Genomic DNA, 22,724 nt, shown 5'->3' on the forward strand with positions numbered 1-22,724 from the left:
AATGAATTCTATTAATTCTAAGTAAGATCAATCAGTTTTCTTTTAAAAAAAATTAATTCCTAATGCACAAGGGCAAAGTGTAATAATGCGGCTCCTGATAGAACACATTTGTTTCCTTATAGGTCTCTGTTCTTGTGTGTATGACCTCTTCCAGTATATATTTTTTGTTGGTCAGATAAACTCATCATTTTAAAATGCGAATCAGATAGCTCCACTCCTTGCTTAAAAACGAGGGGTGCTTGCTTTTTAACATGTACCATAAAAGGCCCTGTTTGATCCTATCCCATCAAGCTTCTCTAGATTTTATACCAGCTATTCCTTTGCCTTTTATCATTTTTTTTCTTACATCTACCTGACTAACTTGATGGGTAGATCACTTCTAAGAAAGTATTTTCCTGATTATTCTCTCAAAATTATCATCCGCTGACCTCCTGCCTTCACTTTATAGTCTCTCTCACAGAAGCCATCTCTTTTGTGTCATGAAAATTATCACCATTTGAATTTGGTATTGATCAATATGCTTATTTTTAATGACTTTCTTCTGGAGTAAACTACAAGCTTAATGAGGGCAAAAATTATTTCTTACCTGTTTATTCCTACTTACCCAGAGTCTGAAACAATAATTCGCACAGTGATAATGTCCACAAAATGTAAATTAGTGAAATAATGATTCCTTTTTGTTAACACTTTTAGGAAGAAAGGGATAGTTGTTAAAGGTATACTACAAAGCATCGCCAAACATTATTATACATTATGGCTTAAGCTCTGTTGTGAGTATGTAGATGTTAGTTAATTTTTACCTGACATAAATGTTTGTATGCCCAAATATTAAATTAAATGTAGGGAAAAATAATTTTATCTACCTGAATTTGCTAAACATACCCATCATTTTCTGTGCATGCTCTCTCAGTGTGATGAACTGGGTCATGATGTAAAGAAGTCAAAGTAATGGTATTTCTTTAATAAATGCAAATATGTATATTTCTTCATTGTAATATACAGTGGGAATAATTATCAGTTCAGAATTACATAGAGAAACTGAGTTGTAAGCACAGTGAGGACAGTTATCATGTCTTATTTAATTTTTGTAATGTGTATTATCTATACAATATATCAACACTCAATAAGTATTTGGTAAATCAATAGATGGATGGATGAATCAAAGAACAGATAGATGAATAGATGGAGAGATAATCACATTTCATATGTAGAAATTTAAGACAAGGGTTAGAGATTATGCATTAAATGGTTTCACAATTTTATCCTCTGAAAGTATTGTGATGAATTAACTTTTAGAAACCTGCAACTCATGAATGTTTTTCATTATTTTCCTGTACACATCTTTTGAAAATGCAAATCTTTACATGTGACCAAAGTATCCAAAAGTAAATTTAAAAGTATTTGTTATTGTATTTACTTCAATATACATTTTTATTTGTTCATTTTACATTACTGTTTTGTTTAAAATATTATCTAAGTTTACAAAGTATAAAATAAGCTCTTGGTGCTTCTGCACAGCAAAAGAAACTACTAACTTATTGAATAGTAAGTGATCATCAGAGTGAACAGGAAACCTACAGAGTGGGAGAAAATTTTTGCAATCTACCCATCTGAAAAAGGGCTAATATCCAGAATCTACAAAGAACTTAAACAAATTTACAAGAAAAAAATCAAACAACCCCATCAAAAAGTGGACAAAGGGTATGAACAGACACTTCTCAAAAGAAGACATTTATGCAGCCAACAGACATGAAAAAATGCTCATCATCACTGGCCATCAGAGAAATGCAAATCAAAACCACAATGAGATACCATCTCACACCAGTTAGAATGGCAATCATTAAAAAGTCAGGAAACAACAGGTGCTGGAGAGGATGTGGAGAAATAGGAATGCTTTTACACTGTTGATGGAACTGTAAACTAGTTCAACCATTGTGGAAGATGGTGTGGTGATTTGTCAAGGATCTAGAACTAGAAATACCGTTTGACCCAGCCATCCCTTATTGGGCATATACCCAAAGGATTATAAATCATGCTGCTATAAAGACAGATGCACATAGATGTTTATTGTGGCACTATTCACAATAGCAAAGACTTGGAACCAACCCAAATGTCAACAATGATAGACCGGATTAAGAAAATGTGGCATATGTACACCATGGAATACTATGCAGCCATAAAAAAGGATGAGTTCATGTCCTTTGCAGGGACCTGGATGAAGCTCGAAGCCATCATTCTCAGCAAACTAACACATGAACAGAAAACCAAACACCACATGTTCTCACTTATAGGTGGGAATTGAATGGTGAGAATACTTGGACACAGGGTGGGGAACATCACACACTGGGCCCTGTCGTGGGGTGGGGGGAGGGGGGAGGGATAGCATTAGGAAATATACCTAATGTAAATGATGAGTTAACAGGTGCAACACACCAACATGGCACATGTATGCATATGTAACAAACCTGCACATTGTGCACATGTACCCTAGAACTTAAAGTATAATTTAAAAAATATAATAATAAGCTCTTGGTGTTGACTTCTTTTTGTTTTCTTTTTTTTTTTTTTTTTTTTTGAGACAGAGTCTTGCTCTTATTGCCCAGGCTGCACTGCAGTGGTGGGATCTCAGCTCACTCAAACTCCACCTTCCAGTTTCAAGCGATCCTCCTGCTTCAGCCTTCTGAGTAGCTGGGATTACAGGCGCCTGCCACCCACCCTGCTAATTTTTGTATTTTTAGTAGAGACAAAATTTCATCATGTTGGCCAGGCTGGTCTCAAACTCCTCGTGATCTGCCTGCTTCGGCCTCCCAAAGTGCTGGGATTACAGGTGTGAGCCACCGTGCCTGGCCTTAGTGTTGACTTCTAATAAACAATGGTTTCAGTGACATTCTGTGGCATACCTCTCTATAGAGATCATATAAAACTCGGCTCAGTGGCTCATGCCTATAACCCCAGCACTTTAGGAGGCCAGGCGGGAAGATTGCTTGAAGCCAGGAGTTTGAGACCAGCCTGGGCAACATGATGAGACCTCAAAAAAAAAAAAAAAGCCAATGGGGTGGCACTTGCGTCCTGTAGTTCTAACTACTTGGAAGGCTGAAGCAGGAGGATCACTTGTGCACAGGAGCTCAAGGCTGAAATGAGCTATGATCAGGCCACCACACACCAGCCTGGGCAACACAGTAAGACCCTGTCCCTAAATAATATAATTTAAAATTATACATATATATAATTTAAAATTAATTTAAAATTATGTATATATAATTTTTATTTGTTTTTATTTATATATATAAAATATTGACTGAAAGAAGAAATTTCAAAATTCATCTCAAATTAGTGAATCACTCATTTCCTTGTCAAACTTAAATGACACTAGACAATATCAAATTTAAATAAGTTGGTTAACCAGGGATAATGTTTGAAGATACTTATTTAATACATTTTCACTGATGACTATAAAATAGTACTTTAAACTCAAATGCTGGCTACTGATGGAGGGCAAGTCAACTTCAATTGTTCTGCATGTGAAATATATGAAGAAATAATCACAATAAATATATTCACAGAAATAGTAACTGAAGATAGACTAATGAGGTCTGAAAATATAAGCACTGGGGAATAGGAGTACACAAAGAACAGATCAACACGATGTTACAGTGACAAAAGCAACTACAAGAAACAAATCAATACAATATTCAACTTTTAAAACAAGTACAAACAAAAATAGAGGCTTAAGAGACATAGACAATCATCTTCAGGCATTCAAGTAGTAAATATTTATGCGTATAATTGAATATATGTGTGTATTTATATAATTATGGGAAATTAGAGAAAGAAATGGAAGCATCAAGTTTCTGAAATATTATTTCACATGTTAAAAATTGTTATTTCTCTAGGTAAGATTATGAGTGAAAATTTAATCTTTCTTCGTTCTTATGCATTTTCTTAAGTTTTCAAAAAATAATTATAACATTCGTAATTAGAATATAATTAAAATGTATTATTTAGAAATAGTTCACAAGACAAAAAAAATCTTAAGTTTGTGATGATGAACGAAATAAAGCAAATGTAGATATCTAAAAGACTAATAAACCCCCAAAATATTGGTACAAAGCATTTGTTAGTTTGTCATTGGTTATTTCTAATTAAAATATATAGAATTAATATGCCAATAAATATACATTAAATTTTAAATGGCTTTCATTAATATATTTTTAATTTAGTGATATCATTTATATCAATTCATAAATCAACTTAAATGTTTGTTGGTAGTATTTCCTAGATAGCCAGAGTTCAAAAATTAACAAAATGTTTCCTTTTTTACTTTTTCCCTGTTTTTATCATTTCTCCTTTTTTTACTTATGCACAACATATTATTTTGTTCTTCAAATCCTTCGTATCCTACATTTCCCAAAATCATAAATACATTCAGATAATTTTATAGTATTTATTCAATTTAGTCAGTTCAATGTGTATCTAAATTTTAACTATGTTTCTATACTTATCACTGAGGATACAATGTTTGTGTTTTTAAACAGCTGTAACAAACTTGTAAGGGAAATGAAAGTCTTTTCCAAATTATTCAGTTACTTGTTCAGTACTCTATCACTCATCTAACAATAAATTTACATATCTATCTATGGAGCATATAATCTATCAAAAATGCTTTACCTGTGTTTAGGTCCTGTATAGAAAGTTGAGGATACCATGTTATTTTCATATTTTTTATAAAAAAGACCACTCTGAGTATTTCTTTGTTTTTTTGGGAAATACTATGGAATAATAATAATGTAGAGAGAAAAATTACCACATAATTTAAGCTTCTACGTGGATCAGAAATTTAAAAACCTCATATAATAACATTTTTATGTCTTTTATTCTGTCTACAATGAAATTGTAAGATGAATTATATTGAATTATCTATTTTCAATTTTTTACATCCAGTTTGAAGCCTTTTTATTTATTTATTTTTAGAGAGAGGGTCTTGCTCTGTCACCCAGGCTGGAGTGCAATGGCACAGTCTTGGCTCACTGCAGCCTCAAACTCCTGGGCTTAAGGGATCCTCCTGCCTCAGCCTCTCGAGTAGCTAGGACTACAGGCATGTTCTACCATGCTCAGCTAATTTAATTTTTTTTTTCTGTTTGTTTGTTTGTTTTTTCATAGCGACAGGATCTTTCTTTGTTGCCTAGGCTAGTCTCAAATTCCTGGCCTCTAGTAATCCTCCCACCTTGTACTCTCAAACCTGAGGCCTTTTTAGTTCTTTTACGAAGTAATTCATCAATAATTTTAAAAATTGTATCATAAGATAAATTCTTACTCATAACAGAAAGGTATCTGCATATCAATAAGTTACAACTTACGCTTTGTTGCAATTGTAGTTCAAAGCAGGTTAATCTTTACCTTGAATTATTATTCCTGGATAAACCATGTGGAATTCTTAATTAATTCTATAATTTGTCTTCTCATCATTTTAGCAGTGTCATTCATAAAGCAAAAGTTTTACTTTTGGGATTTATTTTTTGTTGTTACTTTTTCTTTTTAGCGATTATACTTTTGGTATTAAGAATAAGAACTGTTCACCTAGTGCGGCTTCCAAAAGGTGATTTGGGTTTTTTAACCCCTGAAATTTTATGTTTTTACATTTTACATTGAAATCTGTGATCTATTTAGGGTTAATGCTAGTATAAGACGTGAGATATAGTTACTTTGTGTATTAGTTTGTTCTCACACTTCTAATAAAGACATAACCAAGACTGGGTAATTTATAAAGGAAAGAGCTTTAATTGACTCACAGTTCCACAGGGCTGAGGAGGCCTCAAGAAACTTAAAAAATTATGTCAGAAGAGGAAGCAAACACGTCCTTCTTCACATAGCAGCAGCAAAGAGAAGTGTAAAGTGAGGTGGGGCAAAAGCCCCTCATAAAACCACCAGGTCTCGTGAGAACTCACTCACTGTCATGAACTCACTGTCATGAGAACTGCGTGGAGGTAACTGCCCCCATGATTCAATTACCTCCCACCGAGTCCCTCCCACGACATGTGGGGTATATGGAAACTACAGTTCAAGATGAGATTTGAGTGGAGACACAGGCCAACTATATCACTTTGTTTGTTTTTGCCTATGGATATCCAACTATTTCCATATGATTTCCTCAAAAGTCTATCTTTCTTCCATTGCATAGAATTCCAGTTGCCTCTTTGACAAAAATCAATTAGGAATATTTGTGTGGGTCTATTTCTCTGTTTTCGATTCTGTTCCATTTATCTATATGTCTATCTGTTATTTAAGACTTAAAATAAAGGTTAATTATAATGTTTATCTTGAAATCTGGGGAAAACCAGAGGCCCTCTTTTCCAGAGTACAACCCACTGTGGCATTGCACAATATGCATTGTCTTCCTTCTTTGGGCTGTGAATATATGTTACTAATAAACTACTATGAAGCTCATCTGTACAGTGTTGGGTGCTGTGTGTTTGACCTGTAGCATAACTTTATGATAGTAAGCTCAAAAACCTAACCATGGGATAAAGAGGTTGAGATCAAAACACTATATCTCTGACAATACAACACATTTTTTAATTTTGTAGCTATAAAAGTCTTGAAATTGAGTAGACCAATATATCCCACTTATTATTCTGCTTCAAAATTATTTTAGCTATTCTAGTTCCTTTGTTTTTGCACCTACATTTTAGAATAATATTGTCAATATCTAAGAATTCTTGCTGGAACTTTGATAGACAAATTGTTAAACCCACATACCAGTAGGAGGATAATTGATAGTTTTGCTATATTGAGTCTTCCAATCCATGAACAGGCTATTTATCTCCATTTGGTTAGGTCTTATTTTATTTCTTTCATTACTAACTGCATAGTTTCTGCATGTAAGTCCTGTAAATGTATTCTTAGTTTTATACCTAAATATTTTGTTGCTTTGATCTTTTTTAAGCAGTTTTAAATGATACTGCATTTTTAATTTTAACATCAATGTGCTCATTGCTAGTTATAGAAATGCAATTCATTTTTTGTAGGTTGGTCTTGTATTCTGTCACCTTTCCAAATAAACCTGCTAGTTCTAGGAACATTTTTTAAAAAGAGAATTATTGGAATTTTCTAGGTAGAAAATTGTGTCATCTGTAAATAGTTTTTCTTATTTGTTTTTGATTTGTATCCCTTCTATTGGTCTTTCTTGACACATTTCACTGACTAGAATTACCAGTACTATGTCAAATAAGAGTGACTAGTTTGGACATATTTTTTCACAATCCTGGTAGAATAAAAGCATTCATTTTTTCATGGTTAAGTATATGACTGGTAGGTTTTATTGAGTTTATTTGTTTTCCTTTGTTTTTTGTAAATCCTCTTTATATAGGAAATTCTACTCTATTTCTATTTTTCTGACATTTCTTAACAAAAATTATGAATGAGTGTTGAATTTTGTCAAATGCTTTTTCTATACCAATTGATATAATCTTGAGATTTTTTTTGTTTCTTATAGTGTTAATATAGTGGGTTACATTTATTGAATTTTGAATATTGATTTAGCCTTCCATGACTGGAATAAACACCATTTGGTGATGGTATATAATTCATTTTTTTCTTTTTTTATAAATTTTAATTTCTTTATTAAAAAAATAGAGATCTCACTAAAATGAGGCCTCACTATGTTGCCCAGGCTGGTCTCAAATGCCTGAGTTCAAGTGATCTGCCTGCATCGGCTTCTTAAAGTGCTGAGATTACAAGTGTGAGCCACTGCTCCCAGCCTATAACTCTTTGTATATAATAATTTTGCGTCTATATTAATGAAGAACACTGATCTGTAGATTTTTTGTTTGTACTCTCTATCCCTTGCTTTAGAAGTAGGGTAATATTAACTTCATAAAATGAGTTTGAATTTGTCCCCCTACTTTTGTTTCTGCATGAAATTGTGTAGAATTAGTTATTACTTCTTAAAATATTTATATAATGCTTTTCTGAAACTATCTGGGCCTTGGAATTTTTAGTGCAAGGAATTTTTAAATTACAAATTTAATATCTCAAGTAGTTACAGGACTATTAACTTTATCTATTTCATATTGAGTGAATTGTGATAGGGTATGCTTTTTGAAGAACTGGTCCAATACATCTTAATTGTCAAATTTATGCATCGATTTGTTTGTAGTATTCCCTTATTATTCATCAATGATGATATGATAGTCTCTGTTTCCTTCCTGATAGTGATAATTTGTTTTGACTTTTTGTCTTTGTCACTCTTGTTAGATGTATGTCCATTGTATTGATTTTCCCCAAGGACCAGCTACTTGTTCGATCATTTTTCTTACTTGCTTTTTTGTTTTTGTTTTTGTTGCATTATTTCTGGTCCTATTATTTTCTTCCTTCTGCTTGACTTGTTTTGATATTCTTCTTGGTTCTTGACGTGGAAATTAGATGATTGTTGAAGACAGTTCCTCCTTTTCTAATGTTAATTCTCTTATGTTTCTTCTCAGCACTGATTTAGCTGCCTCCCACATATTTTGATATATTACATTTTCACTTTTATTTAGTTCAATTAATTTTTAATTTATAGATTTTTCAAAGAAGTGTTTAGTTTCTAAGTGTTTGGAGACTTCTTATCTTTCCATTATTGATGTTTGGATTGATTCAATTGCAGTCATAGATTATATTCTCTATGATATGCTATATCCAGATATGCTTTGTGAGTGTTTGAAAAAAATGTGTCATCTGCTACTGTGGGATTAGGAGTTCTGTAAGTGTAAATTGAACACTGTTGGTTGATAATTTTATTGATTTTTTTCTATATTCTTGCTAATTTTCTAATTATTATATCAATTGCTGATAGAGGGGTGTTGAAATTTCCAACGGTAATTGTGGATTTATCTATTCCTTTTATCAGTGTTTGCTTGATATACTTTACATGTCTGTTGTTTGGTGCATAAACATTAGAACTGAGGTCCTGTGTGTGGAATGACCCTTTTACGACCTTATCTAGTGTCCCTTTTAGACTGGTCATTTTCTATGCTCTGAAATCTACTTTACCTGACATTAATATAGCCTGTTTAGCTTTCTTTTGGTTAATGTAACACATTAATCAAATTAATACATACAAAGTACAATCAGCCCTCTATCAGTGGTTCTGCATCCATGGATTCAACCAACCTCAGAAAATATTTTAGACAACAATAAAATGGGGCTGGGTGCAGTGGCTCACGCCTGTAATCCCAGCCTTTTGGGTGGCTGAGGCAGGTGAATCACCTGAGGTCAGGAGTTCGAGACCAGGCTGGCCAACATGGTGAAACCCCATCTTTACTAAAAATACAAAAATTAGCTGGGCGTAGTAGCAGGTGGCTGTAATCCCAGCTACTTGGGGGGCTGAGACAGGAGAATAGCTTGAGCCCAGGAGGCAGAGGTGGCAATGAGCAGAAATGGTGCCATTGCACTCCAGCGTGGGCGACAAAGCAAGACTCCATCTCAAAAAAAAATAAATAAATAAAGGAAAACAATAAAATGACAATACAACAATAAAATAATACAAATAAAAAACACATTATAATACAAATACGAACTGTCTACCTAGCTTTTAATTGTATTTGGTATTATAAGCAATCTGGTGATGACTTAAAAATACATGGAAGAAATTTATGTTGGTTATCTGCAAACACTCCACCACTTTATAAGGATTTTGTGCTTCCAACAGATTTTGGTATCCAGGAAGTCCTAGAACCAATCTCTCACAGGTACCAAGAGATAACAGTATATCTCTATATAGGTATTTTAGTGTTTTCTCTAGGTATTAAATTATAAATGTATAACATTGCAGTCTACTCGTGTTGGCATTTTACCAATTTGAATGAAATATAGAGACCTTACACTTTATATCCTATTGTTTTTCTCTGTTAAATAATTGTAAAAACTATATTCCACATACATTCAGAAGCACATCAGACAGTGTAATAATGTTTGCTGGAACTGTCAAACATAATTTAGAAGACTGAGAAAAGGAGGAAAATATGATGTCTTCATTTATATTTTTACTCTTTCTCTTTGTTCATTCTTCCTTGTATGTTCCAAGGTCCCTTATAACAGTTACTTTTTCTGTTTAGAGAACTTCTTTTAACCATTCTTTTAAGTGGTTGACTGTTCTTTTCTTTTAGCACTTGAGAAAAACTGTTATGTGACTTCCTTTGGCCTGTTTTCTGATGAGAAATTCACCATAATCTGAACTGTTTTTCCCTATATGTAATTTGTTGCTTTTGTCTTACTGTGGTCAAAAGCATTTTTTTTTTTGTCTTTTAAAAGTTTGACTATGTCTTAGCATAGATTTGTTTAGATTTATTGTGGTTTTGATCACTCAGCTTCTTGACTGTAGTTTTCTTTTACCAAGTTTGGGGGGTTTTCAGCAATAATCTCTTGGAATTTATTTTCAGCTCCCCTGCTCTTTCTCCTTGTTTCTTTAACTCTGATGCCACAAATGTTCAAATTTTTGTTATAATTTCCCCTGTCCCTGAGGGTTTTCTTCAGTCTACTTTATCTCTGTTTTTGCTTTTGGGTAATTTGTGGGGAATTTGCACTATTCTATGTTCCAGGTAACTTTCTTTTGTCTTTTTCATTCTGCTGTTGAGCCATTCCATTGAGTTTTATTGTAGATTAGTTATTACATTTTTTAGAACTAAAATTTTTATGTGGTTCTATACCTCTTCCAATTCTTCATTTAAAATCTGTTTTTTTCATATATTTCATTTGTGTTTATAAATATGCTTATTGAAACATTATTGTGACTACTGCTATCTTTGATAACTCTGACATGTCTTTTATTTAGGTGTTGGCAAATAGTCGATGTCTTTTTTCATTCAAGCTGAGATTTTTCTGGATGTTTGTATAGCAAGTAATTTTCAACTGACGGCTGACGTTTTGTCTAATGTGGTATGAGCGTCTGTATCTTCGTTAAACCTACTGCTTTAGCTGACTTTCTCTGACACAGCAATAACAGGGGAAGGGAATACACAGACTCCTTATTGCTAAGTGGGGGTAGATGTTTAGATTCTGCCCTCAGCCTGTGTTGACATCTGAGAAGGATATTTATGACTACTGCTGAACTACGGTGGGATTTAGGGCTCCCAGTTTGGCCTCCACTGATACACCTTGGTTGGGATGGTTAGAAGTGCCTCTTTACTACACCCCATGTGGCCACTGCAAAGGCTGTAAGAGTTAGGGAGGTTAGTGAAAGACCTGATTTCCCCAGTAGGCCTTTTTGACCTACTCCAGTATTTTGGGAGAGAGGTGCCTCATTATTGTGAAGTGGGATTGGAAATATGAGCCTTTTACCATGTTGTTTCCATTGACCCCATGCAGGACTGGGTCCTTGTTAGTGCCTGACAGGTATGAAAGTCTCAGCTATCTGTTCTGTATTCTAGGGCTTTATCCCAGCAGATGTGTCACTCATTACAAGATTTTTTTTTTTTTTTGTGGAATATACTTGTAGTAGAGTAGTTGTTTCAAAATATTTTGTCTTGCTAGGATGCTACTATCTTGCTCCATAAGATAGAGATAACTGGCTTTTTAGGGTGGCTTTTTGTTTGTTTTATGTGTGTCGGGGGGTGGAGGGGCTGTTAGGGCCTCTTGGCTTTTCTAGGTTGCCTGACATTTTAGCTCCAAGTCTATGATTAAAAGGCAAAAGCAAACCCAAATATTTCACCATTATTTCATTCCTTGATTTCCAAAGCACTTAGCCAGTTTGCTTTCTTCTCTCCACATTTTAGAGTCTGTTTTATATATAACGCCCAGGGTTTTCCAGTTGTACTTGAAGGAATTAAAAGGTAGAAGATTATTCACTTCGTATTCCCTGAAAAAAGTGAGGCTAAATGTTGCCTTGTTGTTAATCATAAAAAAAAGAAAAAACACTAAAATATATATCAATAAGAAATGAATGAATAAACATTGGTATATGTACACAATGACTTATATTTCTACAGTGATAATAAATGAGCTTCACACATAAAAACAAATTAATTTATAAAATGTTAATTAGTAACAGGTTGTTTATGCTGTAATGTTTGAATGTTCAAAAATAAGCCAGAAAATCAAATATGTTTGTTTAAAAATACATGCATATTTGGTACCCGTGTATGCAATTACATATGTAGGTAATTCTTATTATGGAAGTAGAAAAATGAAGAGAAAGAAAGATAGTGGAAAAGAGAGAGAAAGAGAAAAAGCCTATGAGAAAAATAATTCAGTATGGGCTTTGTCTCTGAGAGGATCAAAAAGACAGAATCCATGACAAATACAAGGAACTTTAATAGTTCTAGTAATATTTCATTTCTTTAGTTGGGTACTATAATCATAATTTTGTTAATATTACTATTAATCATAACATGCATACATGCATTATAAATTTATTTTTTTATATTACCCATTAAATAATAAAAATAACAACTTCATGTATTACTGGAATTAATTTTATAAACATGGTGTAATGAATTTTGGATTTACAGAATACTTACAGTATAAGCCAATTATTATAAAATTTTAAAAGTATGCAAGAAATATGTCATTAGGAGAAATTTATAGTATAAATATAAGCATGAAGTATAAATGTAATTTAATATGGATAGTTAACACTATATTAAAGATGATTACTAATTATAGACATAAGGAGAGAGGTTATAATTTGGAGATAATTCACAAGGGAATTTCAGTGTTTTGCTGGTGTTTGCAATTACTGAGGTCAATGTTTTTTTCTATTACCTTTGTATATTTCTGTACATCTAAAATATCTAAAAATGCAATCTTTGCTACAAATTAAAAAAATACATTTCTGAATTCACTGCACTGACAAAATATACTTGTTCTTAGTCACATGGTACCCTGAATATACTTTATGGAAAATGTATCTTACAAAGCTATTCTTCATTTTTTACATGATAATTTATTATGTAACTTGATGTTGAAGAGTTCAGCATAAATTTAGATCCAGCTTAAATACAAGTACTCCAGAAAATACCTTCTAAGTGAATCTATAAAGATAACTTGGTGATGTGTTGGTTTGATTCGCTAGACTTTTCTAATTGTCAGCTCTCACTAAATGTCACTGAAGCTGAAGCAGCTAAGTCTTGAGTCTTGATTTGCAGAATCTTCATTTTGGGAAAAAGAATTATAACCGGCTTTTGTTTTAACAGGTGAAACCTCACAAAAATGTTATTTATATTGATCTCTACTGATTACAATATATTCAGGATCTGTCTTCTACCAAGTTTTATTTTCTCTTGAATGAGATGGAATTTATATTCCTTAAACATCTACCAAATGGTTCCTTTAATAAAAGAAGATTCACAAGGTCATGGACTTCAACTTGATCATTACTAGCTGTATTATTATATTAGCTGTATTATCATACTAACTGTATTATTTTGCAAAACATGCAATGTTTATAAATATCTCAACTTCTCCGATTATCCACATCTTCAAAAAAATTGTTACTATCAGGAGATTGTTGTTAAATTTAATTTAGGAAAGGCATGTGAAGTCCTCCTTAATAAATTGTTCCTAAATAACTATTCCTATATATAACTGTTTCTATATATAAATGTAAACAATATAAATTGTTTCTATATATAACTGCTATAGTTATATAAAATTGTAATTAAGTTATTCTGACAAATTGTGAAATAAATATATAGGCCTATAGAGTTAAACATTTAGAAAAGTTTTATAACATTAATGTAAAACTTTAAAAATACGTAATTACTTTCATTGTATTTGAATGAGGACTTTATTGATATGAACTTCTCTGTGTTTCTGTTTCAAGGCAGAGTAGGTGGTTGCCTGCATAACTGTTATGTACTGGTGTTATGTACTGGTGTTAAATAGATTTCTCTGAGGTGTAGTTCTAACTCTAAATATGTATAGCCTATTAAAATTTCTTTTATTTAGTTAGAAAGACATTATATGTATGTTGATGAAAATTAGGAGAAGGAATCGTAATGAGTCAGAAATGTACTGAGAAAAGACAGAACAGCATTAAGTCTGCAGTGAAAAGGAGCACATATAGTTATAAGTAACAGAACTAATGTGAGCTTAGTGTCCAGAACAAGATAACTTTCAAATAAATTGTTGGAAAGACAAAAGTAGAATATTAGCTATTTCAGCAGTAAGGCAGAGAAGTACAGGATATCTCTGTGCAGCTCTGGGATTTTATGAAATTCTGGTTACCTGGATCAGCACATAGCGTAAGGTTTCACTTGCATTAAAATGCTGTTTTCTCTCCTCTATTCTATAAAACCATTGGCTTTGAAGACTCTATTTTCAAATCCATTTCTTTCTGTTAAGCTTTCTATTCCATCTGATTTTTTCTTTCAAAGGAATGACTTGCATGTGTCATAGTTATAGGCATTGGACACCAAACAAATGAGATGGGAACCAAATAATAATTTTTATAGTTTATGGTATTAAGTATGATGCGGCTCATTCCCCAAAAAGTAGATGGTTATTATTATTGCTGGTGAAATTATAGCTCCTGTTAGTTAAATTTGTTAATGTAAATTGTGCAGAAATATGCAATATAACATAACTTTATTAACTAACCTGAATATACAATATAAACTGGAATATAAAGTCAATAGATGGCATACATTTATTATTAATTCATGTCCTGAACATTGTTTTTGCTTTAAGTCTATTTTTCTATAGTTAATAGAGTATAGTAAACCAATTTTGTCTTTGTTATTTGTCAGTAAAATATTTCTACCCTAATACTTTATTTATAAAATAGGGACAATATATTTACCTAACTGAAAGTATTATTTTGAAATTAAATCTGTAAATATGTATAAAGTGCTTAGAAGATGTCTCATATTTCAAATATCTTCATTTTTCAATGTATAGGTATTTTTATATTTTAGGTGTGTTTCTTGCTAAATTAATTTAGATGTATTTAAATTTATCTGGCTGATTATTCTAATGCTTTCTGGGTATTTCTGTCTTTATTAAATTATTTTGCATTTATTATTAATATTGTTATTTTGATTATTTTTACAATCTTATATTTGCTACTTACCATTCTTTTTTTTTTACTATTTGAATTCCATGCACCTCGCTGCTCTTCTTTTTTTTTTGAGATGGAGTTTTGCTCTTGTTGCCCAGGCTGGAGTGCAACAACGCAATCTCAGCTCACCACAACTTCCACCTCCTGGGTTCAAGCAATTATCCTGCCTCAGCTTCCCAAGTAGCTGGGATTATAGGCATGTGCCACCATGTCTGGCTAATTTTGTATTTTTAGTAGATATGGGGTTTCTCTATGTTTGTCAAGCTGGTCTCAAACTCCCAATCTCAGGTGATTTGCCTGCCTCAGTCTCCCAAAGTGCTGGGATTTCAGGCGTGAGCCATTGTGCCTGACCGTTTTTGCCTTCTTTAAATGGTCATATTTCTTAATTTCTTTTTTTCTTCTAATGTGACTTTAAAATTGACATTCTATTGTTTAAATTATTTCATTTATTTTTTTCAACTATAGTTGACTTAAGACACGTATTAGTCTGTTCTCACATTTCTATAAAGAAATATCCAAGACTGGGTAATTTATAAAGGAAAAAAGCTTAATTGACTCACAAAAGCAATAAGGCCCTGGGCCTGGCCCAGGAAACCATTTTTTTCTCCTAGGCCTCTGGGCCTGTGTTGGGGGGGGCTGCTGTGAAGACCTCTGACATGCCCTGGAGACATTTTTTCCCATTGTCTTGGCAGTTAACATTTGGCTCTTTGTTACTTATGCAAATTTCTGTAGCTGGCCTGAATTTCTCCCCAGAAAATGGGTTTTTCTTTTCTATTAAATTCCCAAGCTGCAAATATTTCAAACTCTTATTCTCCTCTTCCCTTTGTTTCTTTTGTTTGTTTGTTTGACATGGGGTCTTGCTCTGTCACCCAAGCTGGAGTGCCATGGCGCGATCTTGGCTTACTGCAACCTCCGCCTCCTGCATTCAAGCGATTCTCCTTCCTCGGCCTCCTGAGCAGCTGTGATTACAAATGTGTGCCACCATGCCCGGTTAATTTTTGCATTTTTAATAGGGACAGGGTTTCACCATGTCGGCCAGGCTGGTTTTGAACCCTGACCTCAGGTGATTCCCCTGCCTTGGCCTCCCAAAATGCCAGGATTACTGGCATGAGCCACCACACCCAGCCTTTGCTTTCCTTTTAAACCTATGTTCTAATTTCAAACCATCTCTTTGTGAATGCATAAAATTGAAGACTTTCAAAATCAACCAGGCCACCTCTTTAATGATTTGCTGCTTAGAAATTTCTTCCATCAGATACCTTAAATCATCTCTCTCAAGTTCAAATTTCCACAGATCTCTAGGGCAGGGGGAAAACGGCACCAGTCTCTTTGCTAAAGTATAGTGAGTCACCTTTATTCCAGTTTCCAACAAGTTTCTCATCCCTTTCTGAGACCACCTGAGCCCGGACTTTATTGTCCATATCACTATCACCATTTTGGTCAATGCAATTCAACAAGTCTCTAGGAAGTTTTAAACTTTCCCACATCTTCCTGTCATCTTCTGAGCCCTCCAAACTGTGTTTCAACCCTTGCCCCATCATACAGTTCCAAAGTCACTTCCACATTTTTGGGTATCTTTACAGCAGTACCCCACTCTCTGCAGTACCAAGCACTGTATTAGTCTGTTCTCAGAATGCAGTAAAGAAATACCCAAGATTAGGTAATTTACAGAGGAAAAAATCTTAATGGACTCACAGTTCCACATGGCATGGGGTGAGCCTCAGGAAACTTACAATTGTGACAGAAGGTGAAGGGGAAGCAGGGACGTTCTTCACATGGTGGCAGGAGAGAGAAGAGTGAGGAGTAAAGGGGAAATAACCCCTTATATATCCAGCAGATCTCATGAGAAATCACTCACTATGAGTAGAACAACATGGGGGAAAACTCCTCCATGATCCAATCGCCTCCCACCAGGTCTCTCCCTAGACACATGGGGATTATGAGGATTACAACCCAAGATGAGATTTGGGTGGGCATACACCAAACTATATCAAGGTGTTTAAGTATAATTGATTTTTCTATCCCCTTCCAGAGTAGGACAATGTGTTTAGAATGCTTAAACTCTAATATTCACACCTCCAGTGTTACATATTCTATACTACATTAGCTAACATTTAATTTCATCTAAATTTTAAAACAAATCATTTAATATTTATTTTTGTAGTTAATGATAATTTAAATTAAATAGTCAGTTTATATCGGGGGAACCAGCCCCCAATATTTCAACGTAGGTTGTTTTCTATTTTCCCTAAGTATCAGCCAGTCTGAGAAATAAAGAAAAAGAGTACAAAGAGAGAAATTTTACAGCTGGGCCTCCGGGAGTGACATCACATATCGGCAGGTTCCGTGATGCCCCTTGAGCCGCAAAACCAGCAAGTTTTTATTAGGGATTTCAAAAGGGGAGGGGGGTATGAACAGGGAGTAAGTCACAAAGGTCACATGCTTCAAAGGGCAATAAAAGATCACAAGGGCAGAAGGGCAGAGAAAGATCACAAGGCCAGGGTGAAATTAGAATTACGGATGAGGTTCCATGTCCTGCTGGGCAAGTATTGTCTTGATAAACATCTTAACAGGAAACAGAGTTCAAGAGCAGACAACGGGTCTGACTAGAATTCACCAGGCTGGAATTTCCCAATCCTGGTAAGCCTGAGGGCACTGCAGGAGACCAGGGCATATTTCATCCCTTATCTTCAACTGCATAAGGCAGACACTCCCAGAGTGGTCATCGACAGGCCTACCCCTGGGAGTGCATTCCTTCCCCAGGGTTATTCCTTGCTGGGAAAACAATTCAGCGATATTTCTCCTATTTACTTTCTGCAAGAAGAAAAATATGACTCTATTCTGCCTGACCCCACAGGAAGTCAGACCTTAAGGTTATCTTCCCTTGTTCCCTGAAGATTGCTGTTGTTCTGTTCTTTTTTAGGGTACCCTGATTTCATGTTGTTCACACATGTTTTACAAACAATTTGTACAGTTAATGCAATCATCACAGGGTCCTGAGGCAACATACATCCTCATCTCATGAAGATGACGGGATTAAGAGATTAAAGTAAAGACAGGCATAGGAAATTATAAGAGTATTGATTGGGGAAGTGATAAATGTCCATGAAATCTTCACAACTTATGTTCAGAGATTGCAGTAAAGATAGATGTAAGAAATTATAAAAGTATTAATTTTGGAAACTGATAAATGTCCATGAAATTTTCACGATTTATGTTCTTCTGCCATAGCTTCAGCCAACCCCTGCATTCAGAGTCCCTGACTTCCTGCAACAAGTTTATAAGTAACATGCCTTAACAACTGTGAATTCATTTTATTGTAATATACAGAGTACATTTTCTTTTCTTTTGTAATATATTTTCTCCATGTATTATTTGAAAGCCTCAGAATAACAAAATCCCAGATTTTGAATCTGTTGAAACTATCCTTAGACTCATTCTCAGCCATTCTTATAGATAAACCAGGTTTCTTGGTAATTTAGATATATAATATTTTAATCATTAATTCATATTTTTCTCTCTGATATCTCCTAAAATGTTCTCTGTATTTGAGGTTCTGCAGTATCTCTATAAAACATCTAGGTGTAGATTTGTTTTATTGTTTAACTGGTGTGGGCCTCCATGTAATCCTATATTGAGAAGTCTCCTGCTTTTTTTTTAATTTCTGCATTGTTTTCTAGTGATTTCAAAAAATATTATTGATTCTTTTAAATTCTCCTTTTTAAAATCAGTCTGAAACATTTGTAAGATAGATATTGTAACAATTCATTCTGTCCCCAATGTTTACTTACATTTCATTTCTAAACAAAGTACACCTTTTTTGCCTCACTTATGAAACTCTAGATTAAAAAAAAAAGAACTATCAAGCAAAAATTTAACCCCGACTGAGTAGCTCCAGAGGCTTGAGGTTTAACCATTATGCTCTTGAGAGTAAAATATGAATCTCACATGAATTCTTGGTTAACTCTTGTATTAATCTGCAAAACAGCCTTGCCATTTTTCTAATTTACACAGTGAAAGCAATATTCAGAGGGATTATTGAAATTGTCCTAGGTCATATGACTAGTAATTGACTTTTACTCAGGTCTACTTTGAACAATAGCCTGAATTCTTTTTACTACTCCATGTTTTGTGCACTTCATATTCTTTAGGGTCTTACTTTCAATTATAGATGAAAAAGGAAGCACCATTCCATATTTATGAGAAAGACCTGTGGAGATACGTAAGACTATGAGAATGTGTTTGCATGTTTTAATGCTTTCCATTAGGTGAAAAGAACAGGGGTAAGACCTGTGTCACTCCCAAACCTCTAAAAAGCTGTGACATTTTCTGCCACTTGTAACATGATTATGAAAATTAGGAAAAGAAACATTATTACAATAATGATCTCTACGATTAGAAAAATGATTAATAATAAATTTAATTTAAAAGTGATTATATATTAGAAATGCAGCTTCTAAGTAAGAAAAGTTTTAATTACTAAGTAGTCTGAGATTTAACTTAAGTATGTGATTAAACGACTGAGTATAAATTCTGTGGATGTGACAATCTACCTAAGAAGTTGTAAGAAATAGTGAAATTGAGAAAAACATGATAGAAAGGCAAGCATTCATTATTTTGAAGTTGTGTTAAAAAAGCAGAACAGTATAGATTTACCAGAAAGTTTGTATCCTTTACCATAAATGTATTTACTCAATTTATAATACAACTTTTAGAATACATGAAAATACTAGCTAGTAAGTGGGGCCACTTGTGATATTTGTTGTTAAAAACATACTCCTGATTAAAAAGAAAATACAGAAAACAATAAATGATGTTTTCATTCCATTTAGGCTTTATTCATAATTATTCTATTCTCCTTTAATAACATATAAGATCAAAAATTCACACTAAATTTAACAAGATTTTTTTAATATTAAAAAATCTATAAATATAACTGAAAGGATCTGTATGCCTTTATCATTCTAGAACAAATAGAATACAGCTAGGATTTTATAGTCTCTGAATGTTCTTCTTTGAGTAAAAGTACAATTTAATTATTTATTAAATAAATATATAAGTTCTACCTTCATCTCAGTTTTCAAGGTATTGTCAATGTATTTGTTTACAAAATAGGGAAATATAACCGATTTTAGGATTCTTACATTCAATTGTGTGGAGACAGACAATACAACAATAAAAACATACAATTCAAGACTGTGAAAGGTGCTGTGAGCAAAAATAAAGCTGAAGGGTCTGTGGTTTTACTTTTTTTATTTTTTATTTTTTTGAGACAGAATCTCTCTCTGTTGCCCAGGCTGGAGTGCAGTGGCACAATCTTGACTCACTGCAACCTCCGTACCCCCCGGTTCAGGCGATTCTCCTACCTTGGCCTCCCGAGTAGCTGGGATTACAGGTGCACACCACCATGCCTGGCTAATTGTTGTATTTTTAGTACAGATGGGGTTTCACGGTGTTGGCCTGGCTTGTCTCCAACTCCTGACCTCAGATGATCCACCCACCTCGGATTTCCAAAGTGCTGTGGTTTTAAATATTTGGTCAAAGAATGTCTCAGGGAGACATTATTATTTATATACAGTGTAAGATCCAAGAATACAAGCATGTGAGGCAATACAGGACATAGAGACAAATAAATAGAAAGGCCTCAAAGGAGTTGTGTGCATGAGTGTGTACTCCAAGAATAGCACAGATGACATATGGCTGGAACGGAGTGTCATGATTATATGACAGAAGTAGTGGGCAGCCCAATATTATGTAAATATCTACCCACTACTTCTATCATACAATCATGACACTCCGTTCTAACTATATGTAATCTGTGCTATTCTTGGAGTACACACCCTTATCGCCCTCCCAGAGCATGGGACAGGGTTGTGACTCACTGCTTCACTGCCCTGCTGCTCAAACTCCTAGGGGGAGCATGCAGATGGGCAGGTCATGGGAAGCGTTTTTGGGCTCCGACCCCTCGGCAGCATCTAGGGTTGAGTGTTTACAGCTCCTGAGGCCCCAGTGGGCATGTGTTACAGCGTGTTCTTTCAGCTTTGCTGTCTGCAGCCTACTTGTGTTGGCTCAATAAGACCCTCTGCCTTATCGCAAGGACAGAGGGCTTTCTGTATCCTGGGTTCTTGCCCTAGTATACTGGAAAAGTCGATCACATGTGGCCCTGGAGTATGGGTGCAAGATTTCATTAGGTGGTGGAGGTGGCTCCCAATGAGATGGCTGGGGAGCCAGAAAGGGGTGGAGTGGGAAGGTGGTCTTTCCCTGGAGTCAGGCCACCTTGTGGCTAGACTCTCTTCTGACCGCCTCCAGCTGAATTTCCCTCAGCGTCTGCATAGCTCCGCCGTCAATTGCCTGTTGATGTCTTTCGATGTGTTCTGCTCCTCTCAACGTCCAGCTGGTTTTGTGTGTGCTTGCTACATCTCAGGTTTTTATGGGCACTCGATAGGGGGGTGGGGGGTGGGGGGCCAGAATGGGCTTGGAAAATGCAGCATTTGGGTGTGAAAACATAAATGCCTGTTCTCACTTAGGTCCGTGGGCACAAGCCCGAGGGTGGAGCCCTCGCCAGGGACCCCACCCTTCTCTACCCAGCACTTCCCTGCCCCTTCCTGTATCAGAAGCAGATAGGCCCGTTTGGAGGCTCTTTGCAATAATCTGTGTTGTCATTATGCATCCTTGGACTCAGTTGGTGGTGATGAAGGTAGTAAAGGAGGTAATAAAATCAACAAGGGTTTCTAATACCATGTATATGTGTTATGACAGAGAAAGATTTATGAAATGACTCCAAGATTTAATGTATGAGTATATATAAGGATGGAGTTGCCATTTAATTATGAGACTAAAAGCAGTAGAGAAAGAAAGATAGTGGGTAGAGATCAGTCTTTGTTTATAGATATTCAATTTGAGAAGTCATGTAGAATTTAAATGGAGATGTTGAATAAATTTTTGATATACCACTTCTAGTTTTAGCTCCTCCTCAGCTTGGAGGCTGTCACTCTAGCCGTACAACAGGAAAAAGCCAAACAAACTGAAAATCAATAATCTTATTGGTTTTATCAGAGAATTGAGATCACAGGGCAAACTGTCACCCCAACATCTGGACAGACAGATGAATCCAGAAAGTTATAGCCAAGATGTGATTACATGGAATGGAAACCAACAAAGCCAAACATTGAAAGGAACATTTAAATGGTGATTTTGATGAATTAATGGAGGCTTGTGTGGCCTATGGTGAGAAAGAGAAATTCGGGGTTAAAATCTTACATGGGTCAACAGAATTTGATGAGTTTACCTCCATGAACACACAGTTTCTCACTGAAAGAGACAAGAAATATCTCCCAGTGGTTTGGGCAGAGAGAGAAGAAAAGTACCATAATGGTACATGCCCAGAATGTTCTCCATAAAAAAGGCTTACTCTTTAGGGAAAAACGCTTTACCAGAGACCCATTCCACCTGAGGGAAGGGAATTTATTCCACACCAGCCCCCTGTGCCTTTCCTGTCTCACCTGAGGAGAAGGGGAATGCTAAGAAATGGTTATAAAGGTCATAGGCCAGGGACACAGGCCAACTAAAAGACCTAATTATTGAACTACAGAATGTGTCACCTCCCTGATACCTTACCATAATATTAACAGAACTCTAGTATTCAGTATAATAACAGTGGATTACAGCTAAAAGAATTGTAGTGCACAGA

The 22,724-nt window shown here is 34.7% G+C and overlaps 1 protein-coding gene across 7 annotated transcripts in view; it reads left to right on the forward strand.

Moving 5' to 3' along the window:
* LOC129532903 (uncharacterized) overlaps positions 1 to 22,724 on the forward strand; it is a 175,584-nt gene that overhangs the window by 101,036 nt on the left and 51,824 nt on the right. The window lies entirely within an intron of this gene.

Source organism: Gorilla gorilla, chromosome 3 (assembly GCF_029281585.2).
Source record: "Gorilla gorilla gorilla isolate KB3781 chromosome 3, NHGRI_mGorGor1-v2.1_pri, whole genome shotgun sequence".
NCBI lineage: Eukaryota > Metazoa > Chordata > Mammalia > Primates > Hominidae > Gorilla > Gorilla gorilla.